The sequence below is a fragment of the Pezoporus wallicus genome, unplaced genomic scaffold, assembly GCF_028554395.1.
Source record: "Pezoporus wallicus isolate ANWC-B61680 ecotype Strahan unplaced genomic scaffold, APGP_CSIRO_Pwel_v1 contig_5785, whole genome shotgun sequence".
In the NCBI taxonomy this organism is placed as follows: domain Eukaryota; kingdom Metazoa; phylum Chordata; class Aves; order Psittaciformes; family Psittacidae; genus Pezoporus; species Pezoporus wallicus.
Window position 1 is genome coordinate 1,075,593 of NW_026641150.1, and position 15,099 is coordinate 1,090,691.

Below are 15,099 nucleotides of genomic sequence, written 5' to 3' on the forward strand. Positions count from 1 at the left end.
TCTTTATTAAATGTTTGGATATTTGTTGCATTGCGTGTTCTGATTTTCATAATGTTTAAAAAGAAAGCTAGCCTGGTATTTGCTAGGTCATACTGTCTTCTGCAGTTTATTTTAATAATTAGTACATTACTTTTTCTGCTCCCTTTACATTGTTGCTGTAGTTTTTCAGAGATAAGGTAGATTTTAGTAACATATGGTAGAATTGTTTGGAACTGTGGGAACCTTTTCTTCCTGAATTGAAGAAGGAGCTTCCAGCCTGGGAGCAAGTTGCCTGGTTTGCCTGTCTCTCAGCTGTGCAGATGTAGGTACACTGTGACCTTCACGTAAGACGCCTGCAGCTCTCAGTGCTGTTTTCACACTTGCCAGCAGGCTCTGACTGTGTGCTGATACTTAGCTTGTTAAACTTGTGTATTTTTCCAAAAAAAGCAACTGTTACTCTACTGCCAAATTCATGTTCGTGTGGTTTAGCTGGTCCTTCTCCTCCCCCTTTTCTTTCTCTCTGTAATTCCTGTGTTCCCAAGACAAAGGTACCTTTTTTCCTACAACCAGTGGTTGTATTTATAGATGACGGTTTCCATTTTTTTTTTTTTTTCCTTTATTTTTCCCTTGTTCCTTTCAGGTTGTTTAGATCATTTCTCTGTTACTGACTCCCATTCCTGGGCTATATTCTCTGTCCTTGGGTCAAATTAGCTGCTGTCTGGCTGTCTTTCCTTTGTCTCAGAAACTTTTAGTAAGCAGAGATTTCTTTAACAACCCAAGATCATGTGCAGGATTTTTCCAAGCCCATTTTTCTAGCTTCCTGCTCTGGAGTAATTGAAATGCAAAGGTTTCCCTGGCTGCCTCATAGTGCAGCTCTCCACCTTCAGGCATCAAGGGATGAATTTTTCCATTGTAGGACCCTTATTCCTCTTCCTTCACTTGCTCTTCTGAACGATACCGCAGGTAGGCTGAGATTTATTTTAGGTAGTTTTAAGCATCTAAATCAGAAGAGAAATTCCCCTCAAATCCGTGTGTGCTGAAAAGAGAGAAGGGGGCACGTGCAGAAAGTCCTTCTGCCTTCTGAGGTGCACTTTTTCCCTTGACCAGGAGGGGGAAGCTGGAAGCCTGGAGTATCTCAGCTCCTAACCTAGCATTTCCCTAACGCCTGAAGTTAGGTATGGTAAATCTGAGTTTATCTGCCGTCTTCTGCTGTTCTACCACAACAGCCTTTCCACCTCTGGATGCTTTCCCGCCAGCAAGTCCCCTGCGTCAGTCACCACCAGCACTTTCCTCAGTGGTCCTCCTGCTCCCTCTGCTTTGACTAGAGTTCTGGTTTGCTCCCATGGTAAATTACTGATCTGTCATCCTTACTCTCTCTTGAATGTGTGATCCTTTCACTGGATCCCCTGAGTGCCTTACACTGCTGCATTTTACAAATCTGGACAGCTTCCTCTGGCAGAGTTTTGATTATTTCTTCTCTTGCTCACCTTCACTTTATCCTCCAACACATTTCAGATACATTATCTTCTGCTTCTGGATATATTTAGTGATTAAGATCATAAAAATAATATTTTTTATTTTAGAATTATCATCCTTTTCTATTCCTTCTCTGACTCCTGCTCCACATTTCAAAATAAGCTTGTACCCTGCCCCCTTCCAGACTCAAGAAGTTGCTCCCATGGCATCTTCCTTCATTTTTTTTTCCCCACATATACTCCTTAGCCATCCCAGTCACTTCCCTTCTATCAAAAGAGCTTGCTGGACTTGAATGACCAGCCTATTGCTTTCCTTGTGTTCATATAAATCCTTAAAAGAAGGTGGAAGTGATCTAAGGAAATTCCCTGTTTATGCCTAAATTTTTTTTTGTTTGGTTTTGGTTTTGGTTTTGTTTGGTTTTTTTTTTCATTAAAGTTACAGGTTGTTTCTGAAAAAAAAAAATCCTGTTTTTGTCTGTGCTTATTTTTTTGACGGATAATTGCATCATTTCTGTTCATTTGGCCATAGTTTTTACTTTTCTTTCTCTCTTTCAGTTCTTGCTGTATTAAATTAGACCCTCTTCCGCAGATTGCTTTTTATGGGTGGAACTTCCCCTGGCAGTGCATCAGTAGCTCTGAGGTCAAAGCCTCAGCTTATAAATGGTTCTGGTGTGGGACCTCATACATTGTCCATATTCCTATAATTCCCCGTGCCATGGGTTTTCTGCTTAGGACTCCATTTGCTCTGACTGATACAGAAACAGCATTAGGGCGCCTGCTCTTTCTGTCAGTTGCTACTCAGGTTTGCATCAGCACTGAGCTTGGAAACCTTTCAATGACGGTGTTGTCCAATTCATGCAGGCCATACGAATCTGACAATCCCAGCCTTAAGGCTGTGGTAGCCTCACAAATGATTACTTTCCACTTTGGAAAGGTGCCACTATTACAGCTACCATCTGTTTCCTTTCTTTGAACAAAATTATAGCACTCTGCAAAAAGAAGAAACATCTGCAAATCAAAGAAGATAAACATGTCAGTAGTTCCTTAGTAAATATGATTGCAGTGCTAGTATTTTATGTACAGGTGGCATTCCTTAGCCATTTCAGCTTCAGTCAGTTTCCAGTAGCTCCAGATTTTCTGTCATATTCACAATTTGGGCTGAAACTTTAAACTTTATTTCCTGTTTTTTTTTTATTTTGACAGGCAGGCTTTTGAGGTTTTGAAGGCTGGCTCAGCTGTCTTGACAACTTAGGAACAGATGTAAGAGGAATGGACTCACATACCACTTCCAAGTGCCCAACATCAACTGGAAAGAGCTGGCTTACCACAAGTAGTATTGGGGCTACCCTCAGGAACACTTAAGGGACATTACAAAGTTGTGGGTAGCTGGAAGGACTTGTTCTGTGTGTCTTCCCCATTCCTAGTCTCTTGTGAGCTTTCCTGGTCTTTCTTACCCTTGTAGCATCTGTCATTTGTTCACTTGATTTTCCAGGATCCCAAAAAATTTTTCTGCAGGTGGCAGAATACATTGTACCAATGTGTTAATTTGGCAGGCAGGCAGGTCTGAGCATGAAGGGCATTAAAGTACTACTTGGCAGCTTTGTCAACGTTCTATGTAGCTGGTAGAGTTGAAGAGAACCAGTTGAGAGTTCTGAAATCCGAAGGGTGTTAGGACTTCTGCTGTGCTCAGGTGGCATATAACAGTAATGTGGGATGCCTCTGCCTAGCACTAGCTTGCTGGCCCTTCCTTTCAGCCTTCCTGACCCCATTTGAACCTCACCATGAAAGATGCCTCCAATTTCCCAGGCCAGAGGGTAAAGGTCAGGCATGCTGCTCCTGTCATGAGGTTTAAAATTTGAAGAATAAGGGTGGGAGCTGCAGTTAACAGACACAATTAAGCAATTAGGAGTGGAATGCTCATGTTTTCTATGCATTTGCACTGTTCCGTGTGCACCTGCATGGCTTCCATTTCTTAGTATGTTCTAATATACTAAGGGCTAACTCAAAATATTTTACTGCTGAAATAGTAGATCTAATGAAACTGATGGAAGTAAGGCTCAGCTTTGGCAGCAGTCTTGTTCTTGTTAAAGAGAGCTGCCTTTCTGGTAATCTGAGGAAAAAAAATTGATTGGCATTAAGGTTGATTAGATTTTATTTTTAACCAAACGGTTGTCACTCTAAAATTGCATTCCAAAACATTTCAGCACAAGGGGGTTTCTTTGTTCACATACAATGGGGGAAAAATAAATAATAAAAGTACCCATTTCACTTTATAGCTGCGTGCACTTTGTTTTGGGACTGTCAGTGACCTTTGTTATCATAACATCTACCCCTGTCTTTCACTTATTTTAATGGCAGCTGCTGAACTCCAACAGGAAAATTGCAACCTCTTCTGTTGTCTTTCAAGACACAAACAGGAGATAGGAGCAAAATAGGCATTAAACAGTAAATGATGATGCACTAAGAATGGCTTTTCAGAGGACTGCAGGATGCATAACTGTCAGTCTCCCATTCAGTCTATGGACCTTGGGTATATTTAAGTATAACTTAAGTCTTGTAGAGCCAGAAAAGCCCTGGCTGGACTCGTGTACTTAGTGATATGAAAGAAGAAAAAAAGCCTGTTACTTTGATGCATTTTTTGTTACGACAGTGACTCAGAATACTTTCTCGGCAAGAATGCCTGGCACAGCTGCCTGCCACACTTACACCCGCAGAGAGTCAAGCCTGCAAGATTACCTCTTCCATATCAAGTAACAGGGAAATTCTATAGAAAAGGAGCAGCACAACGCAGGGACAGATGGGTGTGATATGTAACACAGACTGCGTTGTCTTCAAGGTGTTTAATCTAAGCTGCTGTGTTGAGCAAAGCCAGGGAGCAGGAGGCATTTGGGTCACTCGCCTTTTCCTTTAACAAAGGAGATCAAGCAAGCTACTTGGGATTTTGTTGTTCCTGAGTCAGCCCAACAACTTTGTAAGGTTTTCAGTATCTGAAACATTTCAGATGGAAGTTTAATCCTGCTGTTTTACAGTATGTGACAAAGCCACTTTAATTTTCTTTCACTGCTTCTTTGGTCTTGTCCTACCAGCCAGACATGCTGTTATTTCACACAGATAGAGCATGATCTTTAATGCTTTTATATGGATTAATCATTTGTAGGTCTCTTGAGGTAAACCTGCAATACTATGTTAGCTATTTTGACCTCACTTTAGATTCTCCAGTTATCCCCATAGCTGCACAGCTTGAGCATGAGCCACCTGGCTCAACACATGTGGGAATGTAGGCTTTGTGATTGAGGCAAACTGTCTGGTAGTCCACCCTTTAATATTGCCTTTAACAGCACTGTGGGTACAGCCAACACAAGCCTTGTGGAACAGTCAGCGTAAGCACCCAGTGCTGGGCATAGGTAAAGACAGGATCGTCATCTTGGACATTAACTTGCTGCACAGTCTGGGCAGCTTCAGACAATAGATCCCTTCCCTTACAGCAATCTTGGGGGTTAGTTATATCCTCAGTTTGTCGGTGTTTTTGTGGCTTTTGAGGTTTTGTACTAATGCTTTGAGTTTCCTGATGATTGACAGGAAGTGCTATTTGAGTTGTGGTGTACCAACAGCTGGCAGTTGGGCTTTCTGCATGGTTCTCTGAGGCAGAAGGAAGTCAGGCATCCTGTGCTACGATGGAGAGATGTCAAATTTGGTCACACAAAAGGTGGAACTGGCTGCAAGTTTCAGCATGAGAATAAGCTGAAACTGAGAAGCCTTGTGATACCCATCCCCAAACGTTTCTATCTGCATGTGAAGACTGATGGTGTTTGAAGTTGGGAGAAGCCAGTGTGATGGGGCCTTAGGCAGTTAAATTCCTTTGAGGACACAGGGGAAGGCAGCTTTGTGACACAATGTGGTGCTCAAATTGTGGCAAGCTGATACAGCACAGTGCAGCATGTTACTGCCAGGTTTTGAGGATATAGGTATGTAATGCAGATTGGCAACAGTCTGTCGCCTTAATTTTGCTACTCTGGGCAAGTAGCTATTTGGCAAGTTGAGGACCACACTGCTGTGCAGTAGGTAGGCTCTTGTTTTCCACCTGTGCTGTTGCTTCAGATGTGTAAGCGCTGTCCCCATTCCTGTGCTTGAGGCATTTGCTAAGCGCTGGTCTTACTAGAAGCCTTTCTGTCTTCAGCACTTTGTACACCAGGCTGAAAATTTGCACCAAGAAGTGACTGTCCTAATTCTTTTATAGCCTCAATTCTTGCTGGGCCAGAAATGTATCTTCCTTTTCTTTCAACTCCTGCTTATAGCCTGATGAACTTAAAGGGAGGGTAGCTTTGCATATGAAATGACAGAATAATTGATATAAACAGAAAATAATGAGAATACACATAGCTGATTTTAAAAATTACTCTTCAGGCTACAACCTTCGTTATTAAATACATCAAACAATAAGTCACAGCCTTTCTTTAAATAGTCCTGTGTGTGGCTTCTGGGCTGAACAAAGTGCTTTACTTTGGTCGGTATTTTGTCCTGGGCTTCTGGTTGTTGCTCTGAGTTACCCTGTGTGAATTAGTTGCTTGGTCCAACTTACCTCATGTCACACACCTGTGTTTTAACAGTGGCTTTGCAAATCCAGCCTTGCATCAGCCACACTAAATGAACCAGCCTGTTGTGTGACTCATCCGTTTCCTCTTTCCGTGTTTACCTTGTATGCGTTACTACAGGTATGAGGCCTCGTGAAGCAGCTGCTGTGGAAAAGCCCTGCCAAGCTATGGCTCTGTATCCTGCTGCCACTGAGTATCTGTAATTGAATTGATTATTCCCTATTTCCATTATTTCAGCATTTTCAATTTTCAGATTTACTACAGTGAAGATTGAGGGCCATTTGATGAATTCATGTGGTGAGTTGAAAACTAAGAGTGGGTTTGTCCAATTCCCTGCCTGCCTTTGAGAAGTGCCTGAACTCTCAAGGCAGGCGCCTGGTGTGCAGCAGGGCAAAACTTATCTGTCTAGTTCTCTCTCGCTGCTGTAAAGGGTGCACTGGTCTCCCCACACACTGGGTAATTCTTCTGCTGGGTCTTGTTTTCAGCTTCCAGTTGAGTCTGTAACTTGGTTTTTATTACCCAACAGATTGTTAACAAAGGCAGCTCGATGCTTTCTTTACTTAGTATTTCACTTTTTTTGATGCGCTTTAGTCAGATATTCAGCATATTTGTTGTGGTAAAGTACATTTATATAAAATGGTCTATTCTTGTAAAAATACTTCAGAAAAAAAAACAAAAGCTCCCACACAAACATTCAGTGAAACAAGGTAGAGATAAAAAAAAAAAACCATTTGTGTTTGAGGAAGAGATTTTTCCACCTTACTTTGAGAACTATTGGCAGTGGAAGAAAAGAAGGAGAAAGATGGGGTAAAGAAGCAAAACAGGTATGTTTGGTTGTGCAGCTTGGATGAGAATGGAAAGCTGGCAGAAATGAGGTGGTGTAAAAAGATTTTCTGGATGTTTTTCTCACAGTCATTTAGTAGGACTTGAATCTAGTGCCCCCCAAATACAGTGTCTGAGACACAATAGCTTTATGTTTAATAGTTGCAATGGAATATGACCTACATAAATGGAATTAAAAAAGTGATGAAAGTTCATCATAATTACTTAATTCATGTTTGAACAGATGCCAGGCTCATTTATGAAGTAAAGGTAAGAAAAAATATAACACATAGCATTCTCAGCTTTCCAATTGTATATTTTATTAATTTCATTTGTTCAGCCTCTTCAGTGTTTCTTTCCCCCAGTTCACGCTGTACTTGCCTTTCAAGGACACTGTAATCTGCTTCTGACCTCAGTGCCATCACTTGTTTCACAGTCAGTTCCTTCAAAAAGAGTATACCTCCATTTCTTTGAGAGCACATAGCCCAGAACAGAAGATGGATATTAATAGAAACAGCATTTCTCTGTTGTTGTGTCAAGACAGAAGATGAAGTATTTCAATGTGGCAGGTGGAGGTGCTTTTCAAAGCAATTGTTTACATTTTTTAAGATCTAAGAGGGCCTTAAAAGGGTCTGGTAACAGCTGGATGGCACAGAGGGCTGCCACACATTTTGTGTCAGGAGAGTGAAGGTATGCATGAAGCACTATGCTGGTAATTTTGCGCAGTGTGCTTAGCAGTTATCTAAGTAAAAATAGTACTGACAGCTCCCATTCAGCCTTCAGAAAATAGGGAACAAACTTTTCTGCATCCTACCACCTGCCTTTTAAAACATGGAAACAGATAATTACTCTGGACTTTGACATTATTTTTAAACACCCTCTCACTCCCCCACAATGGTTCTTTTAGGGTAGTGGTTTAGGACTGAATTCAGTAAAGACTCTGCCAGACATTTATATGATGCTGCAGGGAACCCTTATCAGAGCTGATGAGAACAGGCAGGATATAAATTTTTATCCCCTGAGGTGGGTGAGAGTCTAGGGAGATCTGAGAGTAGTTTGAAGGGAAATACAGGTATTTGAGACAGTCTTAATGTGCGCCTGCCAAGGCAGGAAGGGATCTGGGTGTTACCATTTGGCACTCACATCATGGAGAAGCCCCTCCTATTCCCCCATGTTCCCTCAGGAGTTCCTCTCTCATTCTTTCCCACCAAGTAGCTCCTGACCTTTTGCACGTGGGCACCGCCTGAGCCGTGGTGTGGCTGGTGGCTCTCTGGTGTGTGTCCTGCCTGAGAAGGAAAGCAGGAGCAGGCGGTGATACGAGAGAGAGGAGCTTTCCCACTCACTCAGTATCTCCACCATCCTGGACTGGCAGCCTTGCTGGTTTGACAACCAGTCTGCAAGGTTCTGTGACATGTGGGATGTATGATGCATGGCTGGTATAGTGGGTTAGCCCTATGACATTAAATAGGGTCAAATGCAGGATATAGTATTCAGGTTTAAAGATACACAAGGAAGAAAAAGAAGCAAGATAACTTATATACTCACTGTCTACTTTTTCCTAACCGTTCTGTTTCCTGCTCCTGGCAGCAGATCAGGTGCTGATCAGTGGGGCAGTCATGTGGGGATTATCTTTGTTCAATAGCCTCTGTGGGGCTGCCCCCCTGCAGACCCTGCCACATTGCCTGTCTGGGGCTATGTGGGCCACCCTGCCTGTCAGGAGCCCTTTGTCCCATTGAGCTCAGAGAGCTCCACACACTGCTGCACTGGCTGCTGTTTACTGGAGTGTGAAGTTTTCAGGAAGAAATTATTAGAAGTATCAGGTTTAATTTTATAACATCATTAATACTGAAGATCTCAGCCTTTGAAAATTACTATTGCTTTCACAAAATACTTAGGAGGAAAAAAAGCTTAGTTTGAATTATTTGTGCCTTCAGAAAGGAATTATTTGAGGGTCAAAGCTTGTAGTGTTGCTGATAATGCATTAGGCAATGAATTGGTAAGTTATTAAGCTATGATTAAATGAATGCGTGTTTGTTTTAAAGGCTAGTCATCTGCTCTGCTCTATTTTTGTTACTGGGTATGGCACCGCACAGCCTGCCAAGCCCTTTACAGATGAGCTATACTGCACTCGACAGCTCCCTGCCTCAAATAACTTGTTATCTGTATTCAACACAGCAAAAAAAGGAAACGTCAGACAAGCGTGGTGGAATTGGAGGGAGAAACATTCCTGGCAAGAAATAAGGTCAGGCCCATCACTGCACAGTGTCATCAGTGGCCTTAAGCAGTTTTTCTAGCTATGCCTGCTCTTACTTTGGAAGAATAAGGGGTGCGTGCCCACCATATCTTTTGGCAAGTCTGGTCCTCTGCTTGTTGAGGAGTGAGTCCTGTTGTGGTTCCTGCCCAGCTCAGTTGCCTGGGTTTCCTTTCCTATGGATAGGGTGGGATGGGAGGCAACAGGGCAAGGGATGGTTTGGCACTTGTGTGTCTCTCCCTCCAATAAAGTCAGGCTATGGCTAGGGTGGGAGCCTGGGGAAACAGCAATCACCCTTGTGTTGTCTCGTCCAGAGGTAGCCTGTGTGACCTCTGGGTGATTATGACTGTAGGTAACTGTAGGTAAACCAGGATATCCAGGGCTGTTACCTAGTCTTGTTCTTCATGTTCTTCGCCTCAGTTGCTTCTATCAGTAAGCAACCGAATTATGTTATGAACAGTGAGATACGAAATAACAATTTTGCTCAATGTTTCAGTTTTCATCCTTGTAAGGGTTGGGTTTTGTTTTTGTTGGGATTGGGTTTTTTTTTGAGAAATTGTTTGGAAATGACATAAAACATCACATTTCACAATGATTAATGCAGAATTGTGGCTTTGTACATTGTAGAGTCAACATTTGGTTAGCTTGTTAGGCTCTGACAGATGTTAGATGGTTGGTCAACAAAACTGCAGTATCCCAAAACAAAAGCTCCTAATATCAAGCAGTAGTTTGACTGCTAGCAATAAACGACATTATTGCTACCTAATAAATCAGGTCACTTGAAATGAAAATAGAACCCAAACTAACCATTTTTAGTAAAGTTTTTGATTTCTGAAGCTTTCTGAAGAGTTGATTCAAAAACATTTTGCAAGAACCTCCTTTGCCCCGTTTCCCCTCAGTATGTGGATTAAAATGCTTTCTTTATTACAGCTTTAGCCATGTTTGTAATGAGAAGGCAGTTTTCTGCCAAAGCTAACAGCAAAAAAGAAGAAAGCAAATGTCAATGATTTTTTTTTAATTATAATATGGTTTATAATTAAAAGCAAAATTTCAACCAACTGATGAGAAATGTTAACTGGAAAAAAACTTTTTTTTTTTTTTTTGGCAGGGGCAAAAATAATTTCATGTAGCAAAAATAAAATCTGTTAAAAATGCTGGAAATTTATGACTAGTAGTAATTAGCAAAATGGTATTGTTGAAGTAAAGGAGACTTTAATATTCTTGTGACTGCAAATATAATGTGTATTTTATTTCTAGACACCATATTCAGAATCATGTAAGCCTGTGAAAAAGAGGCTATCTTATATTGTAAAAATAGCATAAAATGCATCTGAATAATCAAATCATTATTTGAAATTGTTCTTTCTTTAAATTCTGAAAGCAGGCTAGACACATTAGACTTTGCTGGAAAAAGAAATAAATCATGATCCTATCAGAAGACAGCTGACAGAGACAGCATAATAAGTTATGGAAAGAACCTGATTTTCTTTTATAAAACTGTCAGGATGCATGATTGAAAAACTATAGCATACTCAAAGTAATGGAAGTGCTTGCATGCTGAAATAATTGCCCAACACTGTTCAATTCCAAAGTTGTTCAGTTGGGAAGATTATCCTGTATGAAAAATCAGCTCCATTTCATAGTTAGAGGCTATATATTCTTTTTGGCCTGTTGTAATGTAATTTTTGCTTGCATTATCTGGCTATCAGTTGTCTCAGCAAGAACAATTAATAATTTACATACGACTTTGTACTTTCTTAAAAAAATGTTAGGATTGGACATACCTTTTCATGAGTGCAAGTGTGGTATCACACTGTACTTGATTATGAATATTCGGAATATTGGAAAATAATGGCCTCATTTGGCTTTATGCCAAAATGTTTGCTCTTTTGGAACTCTTGGCCTTATGACCCATTTACATTTATTGTGAAATACCTTCCCAGCCTACCCCTAGATAACATGACAGAGGTGTGGAAGGAGCTCTACTAGTGCCAAAACACTAGTGAATGCTCTGACTGATTGCAGCATAGAGAAAAGATGCTTCCGTAAGCACATCAATTCTCTTAGCCCTGATTCCATTTAATTGAGGTATTCATAGAATCATGGAGAGAAGTGTGCTTACTGTCATATTTGTAAGCAGCCCTGCCTCACCCTATGGTTGGTTGAGCTGATACCAGGGCAGCAGTGGGCACACATGGCTATGGCTGGCACTGGAGAATCAGGGATGGGGTAGGACTGTCCCTTCACTAGTGCTCTGCAGTTGATTCAGAGGAGAATGGTGAAGCTCTGTGACCATCTCCCATAATCTCTGTTTCCTGAGTGACTGAGTCAAGTGCAGTCATCTCGTTAGAAGTTTACTTGTCTTAGTTAACCTCAAACCTGAAATGGGTATTTCATGGTAGAATATTATGGATGCTGGTTCGTTGGCTGGCAAAGCAGAGATATGTTTCTTGATCTATTTGTTACAGCACTGTGGGTACTTGATTTCTGCAGAAATCTGCATGGATCCACTGCCCATTAAAGCCAGTTTCTGGACTGATGTAATGCATGTCTCTGTCAGGGTTCAAATTAATTAATTTTGAGCTTACCAAATATCTTGATGCTCATTTCAGTGGGTGTAGTGTCAGGTTTAGTCTTCCATGCTGCTTGAATTAGAAAGACGTGACATTTCTGCTCATTCTCTCACCTGCCTGTAGCTGAAGACTACTGCCCTTTAAGATGTGATATCTTACTCTGTTTTTACACAAAATATTATTTCATGGCTGTAAAAGGTAGCAAAAATTACATTTTATATGGCACCACTTATCCTAACTATTTTGAAAAATTCTTCACACCTTTTAAACAAGTATGTTTAAAACACACCTGGTGTTCTTTCTACTGGTGACAGGAGGCAGAGGTTTGCATGAGGGGAAGGAGTGAGTTCCTGGGTTTCTGTGGCAAGCCCTGAGGCTGGGCATGCTTTCCTCTCACTGTTGTTACAACACAGCTTACGAGCTCTACACATTTTATGGGTAGAAAGCTACCTTATGGGTATGGTGGAGCCTGTATCAGATGCTCCAAGGGGTTCCTGCTGAACTTAAACCCAATGACAAGCCATAACAGTTTCTGAAAACCGGAGGGTAGAAGGATACTAATACAGTGGGGATAAGAGTTGGGGCTATTTGTCAGGACATAGAGGAAGCAGACCCTAAATATTGACTGCTGTAAAGGATTGCATCACCCGGTGCCTAGCAATAATGACTACTTTCCAAAGTCCTTTGTTAGAGGGGGCCCCTATCAGAAAAGAAAGGAGATCTTGTTCAGCCAATCCTTTAATGGCTATGTCTGTCTGTATGCATTTGGGGGAAAGAGAGGGTCATATAGCCAGATGAATTTTAACAGAAGGTCTTTGTGTAAAGTATGTGAGCATTAAGAAAGAAATATCTTTTAAATCAGTTCTCAAGAAGAAAGTGAAATTACAGGGAAAAAGAGCGATATTTTGTTCTGTATCGTGGTTACTTTGTAGTAAGTATTCGGAAGATGGTACTTCAAACTTGTCTCCATCTTTTCAAACCTATTTCTGGTTAAATTTTGATTGAAAGAGGTTGTTCAGCTGCATGTGTAAGACAGTAAATACATTTAGAAAGGGTGAATTATGAGGAATTCTGTTCACTGACTTGTCTTCATCATGTGTAGAGGTTATTTGGAGTTGTATAAAAATTCAAGAGTTTAATATTTCTTAGCTCTTTATTTCTCAGAGCACCAAAATGAGAAGCCATAGTCCTTCATTTACGGAAACTGAATAGCATTGGTAATTGGATGCTTGAAGATTTAGGATCTGTTTGCTGTTTTGTAGCACTGTCATATAAATGAATTCATGTAGTCATATAAAATTCATATAAATCTGTATAAACTAATTTATAATTTATTCTCCTAGTCTGTGATGACCTGGTCAGCTGCCAGCATTTGAAAGTTCTGCACATTTGTGATTTATACAATTCCATCCTGCTAAAACATGGAGCAGGTTTTTAATTGCCTTTCTTGAAAAATTCTGCCAACAGGGAAATATAGACTCTTTCCTTCATTTGCAGCCAGAAACTGCTTACTTTGGTAGCTCTGAAGTTTGTACAGACTTCAGATCTACCTAAAATACATTTGCTTTAGTTCTTTTTAATGTCTAAAAAGAGTAACACAGACTTGAAGACTACTTTTCACCCCTTTAACAAAGGAGTTTGGCTGTCATGCTTATAGTTTCTGTACTTTCTAAGAACTGTTAAATATATAATGCTACAACATTTATCTGCCTGCATGTGTGCACAACTTGTAAATAATTTAATATTTTATTTTACCACCTGGCCTCTTCACATAACTCTAAACTGAGGAGGAGAAATTCTGCTAAATTATTAATTCACTGGGAAATTGAAACAACCAATATAAAATTAAGCACTGAAAATCCTTTTTGCTCTGTGGGAATCAAAGCAGTGAACGCAATGGATAACAGTGAGGAAGCTAAATGGACAAGATGGTCATAGAATAATTTAGATTGGAAAGGACTTCTGTGATGTCATCAAGACCAACCACCAGCTCAAAGCCAAACTATTTATTATGGATATGCTTAGTTGAGTCTCAAATACCTCCAAGGATGCAGATGTTCCAGAGTGGAGACGTTTCAGGAGTCTCCTGCATGTACGGGTACATGGGCAAGGTACATAGGACCTGTTGCCTGGCTGGCTGGTGGAATTTGTTGGCAGCCTGCAGTGTTAAAAATTTCCCCTAGCTAAAACCTTTGCAGCAAAGCATAAATGCACTTCAGTGCCGTTGTGGCAGAGCAAAAGATTTTGCTGTTCTCTCTAAATGGATCTTTAATAGGTCAAAACACAGTGACTTTATGAAGGCTTCTAGGTCATACTACTTAAAATTATCTGGGTTTGTTAATATTTTATTCATATATAAACTACAATTTTAAATTTTTAATATGGCTTGACTTTTTCTTAATAACTTCCGTATTAACAATGTTATTTCCCACGGTGTTCTCATGTTGTGTAACTATGTCAAGAGGAGTCATGATTTAATCACTGACTATTTATACTTCATATATTTAATTCACTAAATCTTCAGTGACTTTCAACACATTTTTATGTAATAATTTATTTGGAGATTGTAACTCCAATGATACAATTTACCCATTGTGCCTTTATTTGGGTTCTAAGCATATAGCCATAAATAGTAATCAGTAGTACTGTTTTATTAAATTATGTGAAGCTCTCTGCTGAAGAATCCAAAAGAGACAAGCACAGCTTTCAGTGCTCATTTTAGGACATGATCATTAAAAAGTATGCCCAACCTGGAAATCAACAGATATTTATAATTTCAGCAGCTTCCCACATGCCTCATTGCTTGTCAGGGTTATAGACTTCTTCACACAAGAGCCACATCATGTGTCCATGTCCTGCTTATCCTACTTGGAACATATCCATGTATAATTCACCATGTGCACAAGTGCAAATGACCCAAGGAAGCAAGAGGAAGAAGTTACTGGGAGAGTTATTGGAATCCTTGCTTTGGCAGCAGTACGGAGTCAGGTTGAGCAAAGCGCCTGTGTGATTGTGGCTGTATTCAGTGTTGGTGCTTGCTGAGGAAACGCTATAGATGGAATGAGTTTTTAAGTCTTTCCAAGAATTACAGCCACAGTAACCATGTATCATACAGCCTTTTTTTTTGGTCTTTTTTTTTTGTTTGTTTTTTTTTTTTTTACTTTTTCAGAAGAAAGTTGTCTATCGATTCTTAGTTGTCAAAGAGCTTTTCATTTTTAAACTTAAACACAAACTTATCCTAGCCCTTTGCCGTTTCAGATGACGTAAAGACTTTGGTCTCTCTCTCACTATCTGTTTAGATCTACTTGCTGTAATAAAATATATCTATTAGAACTGACTAGCTGATAAGCAGAATGAGGCAAACTAACTATGAGCAGACTAAAACTTTGTCTAGTAAACTGGCGAAT

The 15,099-nt window shown here is 40.3% G+C and overlaps 1 protein-coding gene across 10 annotated transcripts in view; it reads left to right on the forward strand.

Annotated features, from left to right (window-relative positions):
* Positions 1–15,099, forward strand: part of MCF2L (MCF.2 cell line derived transforming sequence like) — a 149,380-nt gene that overhangs the window by 32,368 nt on the left and 101,913 nt on the right. Inside the window, exon 1 of one of the 10 annotated variants that reach the window (XM_057422381.1) lies at positions 9,068–9,217. The exons of 8 other annotated variants lie outside the window; for them this stretch is intronic. The gene's annotated coding sequence lies outside the window, so the exon portion shown is untranslated. Of the gene's footprint in view, positions 1–9,067; positions 9,218–14,537; positions 14,681–15,099 lie in introns of those variants that run through there. One more of the 10 variants, XM_057422382.1, reaches the window with a different exon arrangement.